Source organism: Andrena cerasifolii, chromosome 6 (assembly GCF_050908995.1).
Source record: "Andrena cerasifolii isolate SP2316 chromosome 6, iyAndCera1_principal, whole genome shotgun sequence".
Classification (NCBI taxonomy): domain Eukaryota; kingdom Metazoa; phylum Arthropoda; class Insecta; order Hymenoptera; family Andrenidae; genus Andrena; species Andrena cerasifolii.
Window position 1 is genome coordinate 8,218,159 of NC_135123.1, and position 17,108 is coordinate 8,235,266.

Consider the following 17,108-nt stretch of genomic DNA (forward strand, 5'->3'; position numbering starts at 1 on the left):
ACCGTCTTCTAAACTGGAGTTCTCGGTGAAGTTCACCTGGAGATTGGAGATTGGGGATCTGACTTCTGGCGCGGGCTATTTAAATGTTAAGTGACCAGGCAGAGTATAGAATATTGGCTTACATTCCAGAATACATGGAAAATGTAGACCAGTGGTTCTCAACCTGTGGGTCGCAACCCTCAAGGGGGTGGCGAAGTGTTTTTTGAGGGGTCGCCGCGGTTATTTTTAGCTGACGATTCTTAGCACTTATTTATTATACTAAATAAGACAATTAAATACATTAAATATCTTTAACGATATTTAATACGATATGTATTAAGGTAATTCAATATTATTAAGTTAGAATTATATTCTGAAATACCTTATCTTAGGGTGCGGGGGTCGCAGGTTATTTCACTATTATAAAAGGGTGTCGCGGCTCACAAAAGGTTGGGAAACACTTAGATTGAGTTTGCTGAGAGGTGTAAGAACGTATGACGAGATAAGGCCAGTGAACTGTAAAGTAGACACGTCTGGGTGAACGTCAGTTTTTTGAAACGACGAGAAACTTACCGAGTTCTATTGACACTTTTCTGATCATACTTCGTTCCAAACCTAACCCAGACCTAGTTTAGTTTAGTTTACCGTGCTGGTGTGGTGGCGTGATGACGTCAGAGGCCACAAAGTAACCCAGACCGAACCCAGACCTTTTTTTATAGAGGGGGATAATGCTGTTACGCATACCCCGGTAAATATTATCGAGTAAATAAGTCAACTAAATGATGTTTTTAATGTTAAAAATACAAAAAAGTGTTTCAAAATAGATACCGTGATATCCGAAGGCAAATTATTTATTTTTTAATGACAACTCTGCTAATCCAAACATATTTGTGGGCTTTTTACTTTTTTTCACATTTTACTTTTATTTGATGTGTAATGAATATGGAAGATAAAAGAAAAGACATTTAAATTTAGAAAAACAGAAATAATATGTGTACTTATTTATTTTTCCAATTTTATCGTATTTTATAACTGTATAAATTAAAAGATGCTTCATTTTACTTTGCCTTTACTATTTTTTTTAAATAAAAAGTTAAAATTAACAAGTTTAAATGGAAAATTAAACGTATTTCGAAATGCGGCAACACTCCCGCATGTGCGGCGTCTCTCCCAAAAATTGATGTTTTTAGTTTCAATTATTTAAGGGTGACAAATATTATAATTTTAATTTTCTTTAATGCTAGTAGTAGCACAGGGTGTTCAACTAATAATACGTATCCTGGGAAACAGAAATTTAATAGCAAAATCTAGACACTGTGACAATTTTGCGTAAGGTGCGGCAACTCTCCCACAATTACCCTAAAGCAAAAATAAAAATTTCTGCTACGTTGAACTTGTGCTCCTCCTGCACCAGCGAAACTGTTACTGACATTTAAATAACGCGTGCAGGAAGCCGAGCTTTTAAACTTCCACTGCTTCAGTATGGAAACGCAGCCTCAGGTTCCAAGTGCTAAAAACATTTTGATTTTTTATAGCAAGAACAATTTGCATGTTTGGCTAGTTCCAATAATTTTGAAGCCCTCGTTATTTCGATTTAATTATCTTAAAACTACAAAATGAAATTAATGTGGTCACTGGCGGAAGAAATATGATATTGTACGGAACAAAATTATGCATGTAAGAATATATGAAACCGAAGTTCATGATAGATGTATAATATTGCACCCCGGGATTCGTATTCATATTTTGTATACCTGCATATGATTTCACGTTGAAGCAATTCAACCACGTTCGAATTATTTATAAAGACCCTTCCCATTAAAGTGTAGGTAATAGAAACGTGGGAACTGAAATGATGATTAATCAATCATTAAGTTACAAAGTGTAAATCAATTTTTAGTTTTTATATGCGAGTGGCAATTGCATTAAGGGGGTATTACCCGTTTGAACCCTCGGAAAATGTGTACATTTCGTAGATTTTTTTACAAGTCAACGGCTTGATGAATATTTCCCGTTTTTTTACTATGTTTACATAGTATTATGAACTACTTAAAAAAAAAGTTTCAGTTAAAAAACTATTCTTTTTCGGAAGTTATGCATATATATTCGAAAGTCTCTCGATTTTAGACGGCTAAACGGTGGGCCTGTAAACAGCTGTATGTCGTGTCTGAAATAAAAAATAATAAAATCTTCTTATAAAGTATGTCAATAGCTATCGTCCAACGGGGCCGATTTTGAAAATTTTGAAAAATAAAGAAATGGTGAGAGATCAAAGGTAAAGTTACATTTGTCTAAGAGAAATATAACATATAATAAAATAATAAAATTACGAGGATATTATGAAGGAGTTTTTCGTAATATTGTAGGTATTTAGGAACGTTACGGTGGTACGTAGGTACTTCGTAGAACAGTACAAGTGTATTTGGAACTGAAACTGCTAGCTATTATATTGCATACACGGTTACAACTTATCGCGTACGGAAGATGATAGGATCAGCGGACTGTTCGAGCAGTTTCCGAGTATACGTGCCATATTACACGGGAAAACTTTTTTGGGTGGCTTCCGAAAACTTCGCGGCTAAGGAAACGGTTGAAGATCTGATTGGAGTTTAACAGGTTCGTTCTATGTAGTCCCTTATCAAGGAAACGTAGGTAGGTTCGAATTCTAACTGCGAGATGTGACTACATCAGGAAACCGTTTACTGTTCACACTTTTACAGAGTATTTGGGCAGATAGATTTTATTACGTGTGTGGAAATTACTCCCGTTCATTAATGATTCCTATTAAAGAAAAGGGAGGTCTTGATCCAGCAAAATGAACGTGAAAAATTACCTTTTATTATATCACAGTGCTTAATTAAAAAGTCCATTTAATGGCTTAATTTACTGCATGTGGTTCTTTCTACAGGGGAACGAGTTTTGTTCTGCACTTTTTCCAGGGTTTCTATTGTAATTTTGCGAACAAAATAAATGTTGCATATATATATATATATATATATATATATATATTCGTGTACGTGAAACGCGAATAGCATTTTAGTCGAATTAAACTAGATATTTGAAACGTTTTCTATGAAGATAATTGGTTACATTTTTTTGCGACACGTGGTTCTTCTCGAAATTTTTAACTTTTTTTTTTAATTTTTTCTTTTCATTTTTTAAGAAAATGATAAGTAACCGTTAATGTCGCAATAGTCGATATATATTTTTTGGATGAAAGTATGCAATTCCATTACGAAAATAATAATTGCAATGATGGTTTTGAAGAAAATGACTGTAAGTCAACAAAAAACATTCATCACTACACATGTGTTTGCATTTTGAAATTCGAAGAAGATATTTGGGGGTACGTACTGTTTTCACGAATGGCGATGTACATTATTAGGTCGATTAAAACGATGGATTTACCGTACGATTATAAATAATATAAAATCTAACATGGAGCCCATATGTTGCAGTTTATAAATAAAAAATGTCTGATATTCTTTGTCGGACAGTTCTTCCTACTGGTTTTATGCGCTCATTAAATGCAGCGACTAAATTGATTTTTATTGAACGAGGATGTCGTCTGTATGTCGAATTGATAAAACGTATTATCGCTTTTGTTATTATTATCATCGATTGTTTGTATTCTTTCGCGGTATCAGAGGAATTGAAAGCTTTCCGTTTACTTTGGACGTTTGCTCACCATCGATTTCGCCTTTTCCTCTTTATATCGCCTTCTCTCTTATTCATCCCAACTTTTAATAGAGAACAATCATTCGACATTATTTTCAATCCGTCTCTGTCCGCACAAGTGACTTTACCTTTTAAAGAAAATAAACTGAATTATTAACTATGCGCGCAATAATGTTTATAAATATATAGAAACAATTATTTGCTTCGTAAATGAATCTACTTTCTGATCAATAATATGTATGATGATAAAATTGTTTTAAATTTAAATTAATTTGTTATTATAAATTCTTTAGTGATTGTTGGGTTTTGAGGGTGATAAGGTTAATTTTTTTCAAGTTAATGTTTATAAATCTTACCAATGTCATCTTGATACTGTTAAATGTATTTTTGTAGATTTATTGGTGTCCTATTTCTTAACAAGTTAAATTTTAATAGTTATTTATCCATTGAATTCAATTGGGTTAGGGGTCTGCTATAGAAATTACATTTAAAAAGTATCCCAGTGTTTCAAATCAAGATCTGAAAACAGTTGCGATATCGGTTTCGGTTCTTGAAACAGGTATGCAGTACCGTTATTCTGAATAATTGTTATAAGGAACCGAAATTTCTGACTATTTCCGTTTCGGTTACGGTTCCAATATCGGTTTTATATAGGTTCTTATCGGTTCTGATATCGGTTCTATATAGGTTCTTATCGGTTCTATTTCAGTTCTATACCGGTCACGGTTATAATAGCATTCATTTTTATAGCAGTTCTATTTTGATTCTACATAATAATGGTTTGACGAGGAGTTAGGGTTATTATAACCATTATTAGGTCGAATTGAAATAAAACCGATATTAGAGTGAATACTATGATAACTGTAACCGTAACCGGTATAGAACTGAAATAGAACCGATATCAGAACCGATACTAGAACCGTAACCGAATCCGATATTAGGTCAGAATCGTTATTCCAATAACAGTTGTAACATTATTTCCGTTCTCGTAACTGTTTCAGTAAGAACCGATATATAACAGTTTGAAACCGTTATTTTCGGAACCTTTTCAATCTCTGGTTCAAATACCTGCGTAAGATAACGTTAAAGATTTGGTATAGGTACTGCTTAAACACAGGAAATCTCCCCTGTGCATTGGAACAAACACGGAATGTCCCCACTCTTCGTTTAAGCGTAAGCTTCTATCGTCAAGGTAAAACAGGAAATTATATAAGGGAATGGAGATCTTCTCTGCGAGAAAAATTTGTAGAGAGATGCCCATTCCCCATTCAGTAACTGAAGGAAATGCGAATATTATGTTTGTTATCGAACCAGTATTCGAATAGTTATATACGAATAGAATACACCACTATTCGAATACTGATGTCGAATTTTTCGGTATTCGAATATTCGAATACTTCAGCTGCTCAATTATTTGGCGAATATAATTCGAATATCCAAGTATTCGAATATAATTCGAATATCCAAGTATTCGAATATAATTCGAATATCCAAGTATTCGAATATAATTCGAATATCCAAGTATTCGAATATAATTCGAATATCCAAGTATTCGAATACTATTCGAATATTTAAGTATTCGAATACTATTCGAATATCCAAGTATTCGAATACTATTCGAATATTTAAGTATTCGAATGCTACCCGAATATTTAAGTATTCGAATGCTATTCGAATATTTAAGTATTCGAATACTGATGTATTCGAATAGTATGGTGTGAAGTGGGTCAAGATTAGCTTACAAGATTTCACCCTGACAAATGAATCTAAAGAACTTGATTTATAATTCACACTATACTATTCGAATACATCAGTATTCGAATACTTAAATATTCGAATAGTATTCGAATAGCATTCGAATACTTAAATATTCGAATAGTATTTGAATAGTATTCGAATAGTATTCGAATACTTAAATATTCGAATAGTATTCGAATAGCATTCGAATACTTAAATATTCGAATAGTATTCGAATACTTGGACATTCGAATTATATTCGAATACTTGGACATTCGAATTATATTCGCCAAATAATTGAGCAACCGAAGTATTCAAATATTCGAATACCGAAAAATTCGACAAATAGTCCCAGCCCTAGTGGACTACAGTATTAAAGCTTAGGCAACACTTTGCGACATTCCCTGTTCTAACGTAAATGGATGGATAGAGACCTTAAGCTTTGTAATGCTCCTCGTAGTATATTAGGAATATCATTACTAAACAGTGTGCTCTTGGTAAATCCTCGTGTGGTTATAGAGGCTCCTTGACTTAAGGTCCCCTGGACCGTCGAGGCGCGGGATGCCAATAGAAGATAGGGATTCGTAGCGTTCGCAAAAGACGGATCGTCGCTCTGATCGACGCGAGGGCTGCATCGGGTACCGTTTGCGGCTGCACGTTTCACGGGGGCGCGAAAGGGAAGCTGGAAAGAGTGGAGCGCGAGGGATCCGCCGGTATTGGTTGGTATCGCTGCGACCAAGGGGCCAAGGGGTTCTAAGGGGGTAGATGCGTCGGCGTGCTGCGCCGTAGGTTTTGCCGCGGCGCCCGGCAGTCCGTAGGTGAAGTCCTACCGAGCAGCCGGTGGGCGAGTCGTTCCTCCGTAAAGCTTCCCTCCTCTCGCCAGCCAGGCCGGAGTGGAAGTGTACCGCGTTCGCGCCCTCGATCCTGCCTCGATCGGCTGTTCGTTTCTTTCACCTATCGCGTCGGCTGGTCCGTTCCCTCGCGGGTTCACGGCGGCGGGACGCGAGACCGCGCGCGTCGCTCCGTTCGAAGAGCCTCCGACCCTTTCGATCGCGACGAAGCAGAGCAAAATTCAGTGAAGAAGATCGAGTGCCGGCGGATCGATCGTCGCGCGGGAAGTCCGGGGCAGAGTGCCGGGAGCAGTGATTCATCGAGGAACAAGCGAGCGTCCGATGTGCTTCCAGCGACGACATGTGATGAGCCGCTAGAGAAGTGTCGATCGTGCGCGAGCAATAAAACACATCGATCGCGGCTCGATCCTCCGCGAGGATCTGCGGCTCGTAACAGGCTGAGCATCTCGGTGGAGCTAACCGGGAGTATTAGTGACCAGCAACGAGCGTAGTTCTTGTTTACGTGCCTCGGTGTTGCTTAAACGGTTCTACCGAGCCGATCTCGCAGCGGGAACCCGCACGCGTCTGAGTGTAAAGGTGCGTCAATCGACTGTCTCTTTTGCTTAAGAAAATACCTCGGCGATTCAATTGAAATTCGATGATCGAACAGCAAGCTGGAAGTGAACGGGAAGCTTCGATCGTGCTCAGAGCCTGCGTGGCTCCGAGGGTTTCAGCTATAAATCCCCCATCTGCCTCCGATCGCCGCAATCTCTCTTGGTTCTCGCCGCCGATTATCGTCGCGAGCTGGCGAGACGGCTAGGCGATGCCCGCGTTGTTGTAGGTGATTATAAAGTCACTGCAGGTGACCGCTAAAACTGGGGCACACCCAGTCCGCCTCCGGAGCGTTATCTGATTCGAGCGTTTCACGGTACATGGGAGAGAATAAGGAGGCAGAACGGAGGGGGTGGAATAAAAAAAAAACGTGCCAGGGTGACGGGGGGAAACGGGGGACGAAGGGGTGGAGAAAGCCAGAAAAAGCCGGGAAATACGAAACAATACCAATCGCGACAAATTACACGTTGCTTTATCCGCTAACGCCGGTTCATGATTAAAAGGGGATACGCTGCACCGAATACGTACTCTCGTCCACCCCGGCAACCGCCCCCAACGGCGTGGTCCGCCCTTTTTATTCGTTGCTTTCTTCGGGGCAAAACTGTCAAGAGAACGTCATCCGCTCGAAGCTTATCGGAGCTATCGCCGCAATTTAATTAACGCTTCGCTGACTTCGGCGATTTCTGCTCTTTTTTCCTCGGATTTTCGAACCCGTAAATTGATTGCTGTGGAATATCGCATGGGGCGGGCGATAATATTTGTTTTGGATATCGTTTTCGTGGGAAGATTTATTAATGAAAATAAATAAGTGTTTCTTTGATGCCGTTGAATATTTTTGAAATATGATTTTATTACGGAATTTTGTTTACGAGGAAAAGAAACAGGGGTGGATGCGTCTCTTATTTGGAAATTGCTAGTCCTCTAAATTGCTAGCTTGATTTGAGGTGAGGGTTGCTCTTAGTATTACGTAATTCATTCACTAATAACAGTGTAATAAAGGTGTTCGCCTGTAGTAGACTTCCTCTATGTATGTACACGCTAACGAGCTGAACGTATTTCTCAAAATTGCGTTTTATGAATACGCAATTTCTCTTCGAAGCGATAGAGGCTGGATGAATGCGTGCGAGTGAATGAACATTTTTTATTAAAACGAGCAAAATTAGTTATTAAAGCAAGCGACTAATTAATTAGAGATTTCTTTTAATAACTTGCTTCGTATCCAACCAACTTTGCAAACACGTGGAATTAATCGCGCTGTATAGAAATTTTATAATGATGTTCATTCGTTACTATTCAGTGTTCGTTTATTGAAAGATGAATGATTTTCAAACTTCGCAATAGTCGCTTAAAATTTTCATTCCTCCGTAATGATAACGGAATTGCCGTTTAATTTACAGACTTACAATCAGCGCAGTTTCAGAGATATGAATGGTATCACCTATTGTTTAGTCACTCAAGATTAAACGTGCATTTAACACGTTCGCTGCCACTGTGCGCTTTGGAAAACAACCTGCCACGTACCGCGACAAATTTTGATAGTTTTATTCAATGTAGTGTATGTTTTCAACGCGTTAACTGCTGCGCAACTCTTCCCGTGTTTTGACGTTTAAATTGAACACAGCTTGTATGCCTGCGACCGTTCCTCCGCGTTTATTCAAACTGTGTTGACGAAAATAAAAACATTTTGCATTTCATTAATATACTTATTATTTCAACAGCATTAATAATTAGGTCGATGGGAAGGTTCGGTTGGTTTTATTGAACTGAAGTCTTTATTAAAAGTAAAAATATGTTACATGTTTCTTTAAGGGGGTAGGTTACCCTCAGCAGCTCAAAATCAGGCGCTTCTTCGAACGCATATTCTGAAGTAATAAATGAATGTAGAGATAATTTTTGTTTTAATTTTTAAGCTTCATTTCCGTTGACTTTAATCCGCAAAAAGAAAATTTTAAATATATTTATAGGAAAACAAGTTATAAATATAAATGTGAGAGCGTGTACGCGACGCCCCTCACTATTATCTTCGCTATCTCGACCAATTGCAATTTTTTCCAAGACGACGAAACACTTGTTGTAAGTAAACCAAACCTTCTAGCTTCTCAAAAAACTTCAAGTGGTTTGGACCAATTTTAAAAAAACTTATTCTGTTTTAAAGGGTGTTCGAATACTTTTGCCTCCCACTGTATGACCTTCTGCCACTTCTTTGGCACAAGTACAAGTAGATGTAGTGAAAAAAGACATTTCCGTACACCTAACATTACGTGACAGTGAGCGAACGAACTTTTGCATCGACCTAAATATTGCTCAGACATATAAATATTTGTGTCCTTCTTTGCATACGTTTAAGGGACCATTGACTCACCTACACTCACCTACGTTCGCATACATGATGAAGAATAACTAATTGCGCAAGCCATTACATTGCTTCTGCTTCTTGATGCTCATCATTTTATGGTTAGGCTTATTGTTATGTTTAGGCTTATTAACAGTTTTTTAAACTGCGGCCTCGCCTTTACTCGCATCCTAAGTTTCTCCTACTTTTTTCTTATGCGCTATACTTTCTGTCAATGAGTAATGAAGTCGAAATAATAATAATAATAATTTTGTACACAAGTTTAATATATAAAATAAGAGTGCAGTCATAATGTGGTCGAACGAATTTGGCAGCCTCTCGTGAACTTTCTGAGCAACTGTACGTGCAATTAAAATGCGTTAAAGCAATCGATATAGTCTCGTAAATGAGCTGAAACACAGTACACATATGTGACGTTGATCTATACCTCAGCTAATTTTAATTGTAGACCATGAGGCGATCTCTGAACAAAAAACATGCACGGATTGTATAACAGCCAAGCGTGCTAGTACTTGTATAATTCATACAAATAAACCATTTGTTCTGTTTCGCGAATTTGTCGCGACCAGTCTCCTGGAATTGTTCTCTATTGTGCCGTTTTCTAGGCTGCATGGTACTGGCAACCGAGGCTTCTATCGTTTATGTGGATCGTCATTATATACATACGCGAAGTACGGTTGCGCGCGTGTTAAATGCTCTCCCTAGTTCGACGCTCTGAAAATAAGGCACATTTTTTAAAAGAAAAGTATCGAGTATTGTAATTCTAATCTTTGTACGTTTATTAATCGCCATTCGAAGAATGTTTTCAAATTTTTTTTATGTACTAATAATAATTTTGTTCAAAGTTATAGCGAATGTTGTAAACACACAAAATTTCAAACGAATACTTCTATTTAGCGAAAAAGAAATTCTTAGTTTTGTTTTAGATGCCTACAACTTATCTTTCAAACCCCTTTTACTGCTACCACCATAACTTCCAACAAAATTATTATTATTGCATAAAAAAAATTGAGCACACTCTTCGAATGTCAATTACTAGACGCGCGGAGTTTGGAGTTATAATACTCAATACTTTTCGTTTAAAAAATTCCCCAAAATGTGCCTTATTTTCAGAGCGTCAAACTAGAGTGACCCCTTAATGCGATATTTTCTTAATCCATGAGTGCGCGAGGATCTAAGAACGCGGGTCAAGATTCCGTTTCTCCCGTTTATATCAACCCCGCGTGCTTTAATCCCATGATATTCCGTCTATTCGCGACGCAATATCGTTTCCAGTGCTCAAGATCGCGTTGACACGTGTGCTACTTGTAATCCGCCAACGAAACCGTCGGGGTTTCGTGAAATTTATATGATCCGTGGAAGATTCCCCGTAATCCCGCGGCGTTTCAAGGCTCCGATGTATCCGCAGCTAACGCGCGACGTACGGGGAGTGTTCTCCAAGTTTCAGGAAATTGCGAACAGTTTTTTTTTTTACTCACGTGCGTGGTTTCTCTTTCGTGTTTCCTGTATCGATGCGATGTCAGGTCGATGAGAGAACGTTGGTCTTCTTCGACAGCGTAGCCCCAATCGCTTCTGGTTTTCATCCGCCACGGCTGATTTGTCACAAATGAGGCTATTAGACAATGCTAACAAGCATAAAACCCTCTTTTAAGGGGGTACACGGGTATTAAGCGGCTAAAATGAACGGTTCCTTTCGGGTTGGATTGTAGGATGACTAATAATTCATACCATTTGCACGTTTCGCAATACTTTATTGTGGATATAACACGCATTTTAAGACCAGGAAACCTGAAAAATATTAAAAATTAAAGGAACTACAAAGCGTCAAACTGGGCGCTGCGTGACGCACGCGTTAAAACGATGAACATCATAATTCGAGTACGGATTAATATTTTTGGTTGAAATTTTAATTGAACCTACAAAACACTCTTCTCCACAATGTGGAACTCGGTTGAAAAATTTTAATAAAAATTCACGGAGTTATACAACAAATATCAACTTTGGAGGATTTTACTGAAGTAATCCTGTGATAAATGTTGTCTTAAATGTTGTTAAATTTATGCGATCCTATTGGGCGAGTTTCACATCGTGGAGAAAAGTGTTTTGTAGGTTCAGTTGAAATTTCAACAAAAAATATCGATCCGTTCTCGAGTTACGATGTTCACCGTCTTGAGAAACATAGTTCTGAGAAAAACGGCTTTAAAGCCCGCCGCGGCGCGTTTACTTGCATTGGCCCGTCCGTTACTTTTCACGCTGTAACTCTCACAATTCTTCGAGTTTTTCAATGAAATCTATTTTAAAATACTTCTAAGACTCGTGGCTACTATAACCAATCGAAAAATTTTCGATTGTTTGACCCCGAAATACTTGTGTACCCCCTTAAAGAGAAACTCTATTTTTGGGCTAAAAACATAACAAAATTGGGATTTTTTAAAAAAAAACTAGCGATCCGATTGGTCTGAAATTTATACCACGTTTTTATGCATCTTTGAAGAAGTTGCAGTTTTTTTATTATTAATTTTTAATCACAAAAACATCAGTTATGCCGCGCAAAGTTCGTCGCCTGAAATATGCTGGTGTGCACAATATTTACCTTCCAGGTAATCTGGAGCAGAGAAACGAAACGGAGTTTTACTTTACACATATGTAGCTTCGGTTTGTCGAATCAGAATAAAAAAAAAATTATTGACAAGAGTGATAATCCCTTACAAATCAAACCTTAATTTTTGCTATTCGCCCCTTCATCAAAACTGGCCAATTTTCTTATGCAACAAAAACGATACCTTATCAGAATTGTGGTCAATCGAATCTCTAATTTCTTGCAAAAAATCCCGAAATTTTGCTATGTTTTTAGCCCGCAAAATAGGATTCCCTCTTAAAACAAATCACAGTGTTCTTCGAATCCACGATCCCTACGTGCCCCAAGGGGAGGACGTTCGCTTCCTCTCACAGCAGTTGAAGACAAACACCTCCTGGAACCTCCTTGGGTGAACTGCTATTCCGACTCAGGTTGCTATCCTACTTCCTAAACGGCAGGCGAGCAATTTCTTTCGCTCCATCATGTATTTATTGTAAGAAACTCGAGCAAACGTGCATACATAGTCGAAGCGCCTGACAGTTTTACACCCTTCGGCGAATCTCCCCGCGGCATCCGTTCGTTTGCTTGTCCCGCGATAAACCGTCCGTTGTAGCTGCCCCGCAGGGGGTGGCCGTCGATGCCCGGGCCTCGCCGACGCTCGAGAGATCGCTCCCCGCTGATTGACACGCGCGAGACTGCGAGTTGTCGGGTCGGTTAACAAATCCAATCGCGGCCGCCGCGATTACTCCCGCTCAAGCGTGTCCGAGTGCTTCAGAACGTGATGTTTCCAGGTGTCGTCATCGCGTCATCGTGCCGGGCTTAACGAGGCGCAGTTAACGCCGGCGTCGTTAGGAGACGCGCGACGCGAGTGGACGCTCCTCGTCCTACCGAGCCCTCGAAATTCGTCGCAGCGATTGCTAGGCGGGCCGGCGTGCAGTGTCTAGAAAGCATTTGGGCCATTCGCGTCAACGGCTGGGCGACCCCTCGATCGCGCGGCCGAACGGGCCGAAGCTGAGGGAGCAGGGATGCGCGGATACCATGCGGACACTGGTAAACTTGACGGCGAAGGAAAATGAGGAAGACCGTAAGCGGCGGTGGTTACGAGAGCGTGTGCTCCCTTGAAGAGAACTTTTCGCGCGGATATGGGCTATCAGTGAGGGGAGCCAGTGTGTAATCCCTTCCGGAGACGATTGGATCGTCCTTTCGCGGCGAGGAGCTGCGGGAAAGGAACGGAGAGGCGCGGCGAGTGGAAGGAACGGCGAAAGGGACAGAGAGAACCAACAGCGGTACAAAAAGGTGAGATACATGAATAGCGATGATAGAGGACGATGAATTAATGTACCCTGGTACATATGTGCGGCGAACGATATTAATGCCTCTTCCGCGGCTCGATAATGCTAATTTATATATTTCCCGATAATGTCGCGTTAAAGCTGTAATCGTGCTTTACTCTTGTTTCGTACGTATGTATCTGCCATCCACGACGCTTATAACGATAAGGTATTATTGAAAATCCGTCTTAATTGGCGCCAGCCACATCGTTGCCATTGATAACGCAGGCTAACTTGCTTTTGAGGAGCTTTGTGTTTATTTGAGTTTTGAATTTTGTCTTTACACGTTCCATTATGACTGACAATATAGGCGTAATTTAATATCGCCGGGGGTAATAGCGGCCCTTTCTTATCATTTTTATCCACGACGGAACGGAGAATTTGTCAACAACAACGATATTAATTCATTAATACTTGTCGATGACAAATATCTAACCGAACGTATAGAATGTGTTACATTTTTTGAATACCTATAGATTAATTATAAATCGATAAAAATATATATCATGGAAAGTTCTAGTGTGAACACATTATTCAAATATTATTATTTATCATTTCACTATTTTTAGAGGACTGTTTTATTTTTTTATTATTAAGTTTTGATTATTCTGCGTGAATTTAATTGGCCTCTTAGATACCTTGGTAGGTGACACCTGCGACAGAGTTGCTTAATATTAACATTTTGAGAGTATTCTCGTGTTCTTATTTACTTATATGCTAGCAGTGGGTAAATTTTAAAATGTCATTTCGACAGTGAGTGAAATTCTTTGCAGGTATTTGTTGAATAAGAGAAGCCTTTTGTTTTATAAGAAATGTACTATTCATAAATGACCGATTAACCAATTTTGCCGCTCCGGGCAGTTTCCCTGCTTGCGCCACCCTAGATCCGCCCGTGATGCCAATAACGTGGTGTACAAAAATACCTTAGCGGAGGGTGTTAATAAAATGTCGGACGCTTCTTTCTGAATCGATTTTATACGTCAGCTTTGATGGACAATGCTCGATAACGCTAGATTTTTTTAGTTGTACGCTGCTTTGTAGGTATCTATCGAAACATCCAACGGGAACTAACAGGAGTCCATTCTAATAGGTGTCAGCTCGTCTAATATCTCCATACCTGCCATTAAAAATAATATTAAACATTTGCCAACTAACTATCAATCACACGAAGAATACGTAGACTTCGGTTTTAAGGAAAGTCAAACGTTGAATGCAACGCGACGCAAATGATCGCAAGTGTAACAAGCAGGGTACTGCGTGCCAGATTACAGTTCTGTAGACCAGGGGTGTACGAGAACTCGAAATTCGAGCCGAATAATGATCGGTCGGGCGAGCCGAGTCGAGCGTTTGAATTTTCCGAGATGCTTGAAATGGACGAACTGTTTGAGAAAATACGAGCTACTTGAAAAAGAACTCAAACGGCTCGAATAGGTACTCGAGCCTTCGTAAGACATCGAGTTGCTTCGAGATCAATTTTCAGCTCGAAATTTTTCGAATTACGCGAATTACTTCGAGTTACAAGCATCTTACATATTTCTTCCTTAAAATTAAACTGGTATTTGATAGTAAATATATAAATACTCGAGTAACTCGAGTACCGAATTCGAATATTTCGAGATCTGTTCGAATGTATTCGAAGGGTTCGAGCATTTCAGTTTCTCAAGCAGCTCGCATTTTTTTTCAAACACTTCGTCGATTTCTAGTACCTAACTCGGAAAATTCTAATTCTCGATTGTGGACCTTAGCTACTCTTGACGAAAATTCTTTTGCGAAATTTATGTTGGCCCCCCCAGAAATGTGACACTTGTTGGGAAAATGATCTGGAAACAATTTCAGCCCGATTGGACCACGGGAAAACGAAGCGCCACGAATTTGAAAATTTTGAACTTTCTAAACTTTGTGGATGTGAAATTATGTCAAGGTTTAAAAAGTTAAAAATTTTCAAATTCGTGGCGCTTCGTTTTCCCGCGGTCCAATCGGGCTGAAATTTTTCCCCAGATCATCTCCCCAACAAGTGTCACATTTCTGGGGGGTGAGACCAACAAAATCTGATGGTCGAAAAATAAGGTCCACCCTAGTGATCACCTTCCGAACTCCCGTTTGTATAATGTATCAAATCACACCGCAATTCGCCCTTAAAAGGGTTAATGCGTCCTGTTTGCTAATTACTGGGTTATCGGTCCCTTTAAAGCCACGTAGAAATCTGTTGAAAAATCCCCGCCTAACGATGAATTGTGGTAATTGGTGCCGGTTAACGCAAAGACCAAGAAACACCAAGAATACTCGAGCGCAGAGGCGGCTGGTACACGCGACGCGGGGGAAAACAGCTTTGCCTGGCTTTTGGAGACGCCATAATGCATTACATGAAAACGGGTCAAGAGGTCTTTGCATAAGAAAGTTAATTCCAAGCTGGTCGCAAGTTACCGAGGATGCCGGACAAAAACAAGCCACTTTTAAGTGATAAATTATCCCTAATGGGGGCGGCTTGTCGTTCTTCGATGAGGTTCCTTTTGCGTTGCACGTTCCGCTGCCGATTACGGGCACAGGTGCGCTGGCGTGTCCCCGTAATTCCTGTCGCCGATGAAGCACTGCAATTAACATAAACGCTCGCGTTAACGTTGACGGCGATTTATTCGGTTGTTCGATCCCAAACAAAAACACCTACGTATTATGCGTCGGTTGGATCGCGATTTACGGCGCTGCAGCCGCGTATCGTTGCGCGGAGCGCGCGGATCTATACCGTTTTGCAGTTGATTAACCATAATTTATTGTGAGGAGCTGGCTTGGCGAAGTTTTGCAGCGTTGGAAACAATATGCAGGTATATTGTTCTGGGGGCAGCGAATCATTATCGGTAGCACTGCGAAGAATTTATGACGATAGTCGAGGGAATAGAGATCCTCTGCTGCAGGTACAGTGGAATTATGAGTTTTCGCATTAGTTTCGCAGTTCCACGGACATAATTGTATTCAATGTGGTGATTACTTTCGTAAGTTTATGGTACGCATATTTCGACGATGAAACAAATCTCGGGAACAGATCAACCTGGTAGCTAAACTCGTTAGCAAGTGCGTTAAATTTCAGAGTTGACAGGCATAGTGCAGAGTGTTTATATTGGTCTGAGGGATCATGGCGAAGTATAAAATTTTAAACGCGATCTGGAGTTTTGAACTTTAGTATATTTTATTTATTTTTTATTGTAGTTGCATTTATTATATTTTAGGATTATTTCGTTGACTATATTGAAGATAGGAAACATATTAGAAACTGTTCCATAGGCACTTAAGATGTTTATTTTAAGTTATTGAAATACAGATTGATATAATTCTGGTCACTTTTGATCTGAAAATATCTGAATTTGGAGGAGGTTTAGTTCAAGTGTTTATATCATACTCTTCCTAGCAATTATTTAATGATATTTAAAATTTAAGGGTTGGAGGGTAAAACGACGAGAGTCCACTTTTGGTTAGGTTAATTCTTACCCTTCGATTTTGTGGATGCTTTGATGAATTGATATTTTAGAAGATTCGAGTGGAAGAAATCGATCGCAGGAAAAATGGGACTTAAAGCTAGAGTAATCAATGTCTACGAGCATACCTCGAAAAATTATTAGTGTCCATCATGGTGGAAAAGGGGACTGTGGTTGAGGACTAATTTAATAAAGTCATAAAACCGATTTTTCTGCCATCGCTTACTTTCTAAAAAAGTTTCCTTAATTTGAGGTAAAAAGTATTTAATGTAGACAACGACGGATAAAAATTTAAAGCAGTATTACTTGTATTCTCGATCATAAGCCATGACAATAGTAGCTAGAAAAATAAACTAAACAAACTCCAGATCTCACGCTACTTAAAAGTTTTCTGCCCCAGCTTCTCGAGAACTAGATTTAACTGAATTCTGATAGTTTTTCTCTTCAACCTTTCAATTTATTTGGGGAAGCGATCCAATTAATCAAGTCTGCTTCAACATTGCTTTTCGCAGACTGTTCCATAGAATGCGAGCACAGCTTCAT

The 17,108-nt window shown here is 39.3% G+C and overlaps 1 protein-coding gene across 1 annotated transcript in view; it reads left to right on the forward strand.

The window, feature by feature from the left end:
- The first annotated feature begins 6,485 nt into the window (after positions 1–6,485).
- Positions 6,486–17,108, forward strand: part of LOC143370478 (zwei Ig domain protein zig-8) — a 348,169-nt gene continuing 337,546 nt past the window's right edge. The window contains exons 1-2 of the mRNA XM_076815644.1: positions 6,486–6,821; positions 12,559–13,063. The gene's annotated coding sequence lies outside the window, so the exon portion shown is untranslated. The remainder of the gene's footprint in view (positions 6,822–12,558; positions 13,064–17,108) is intronic.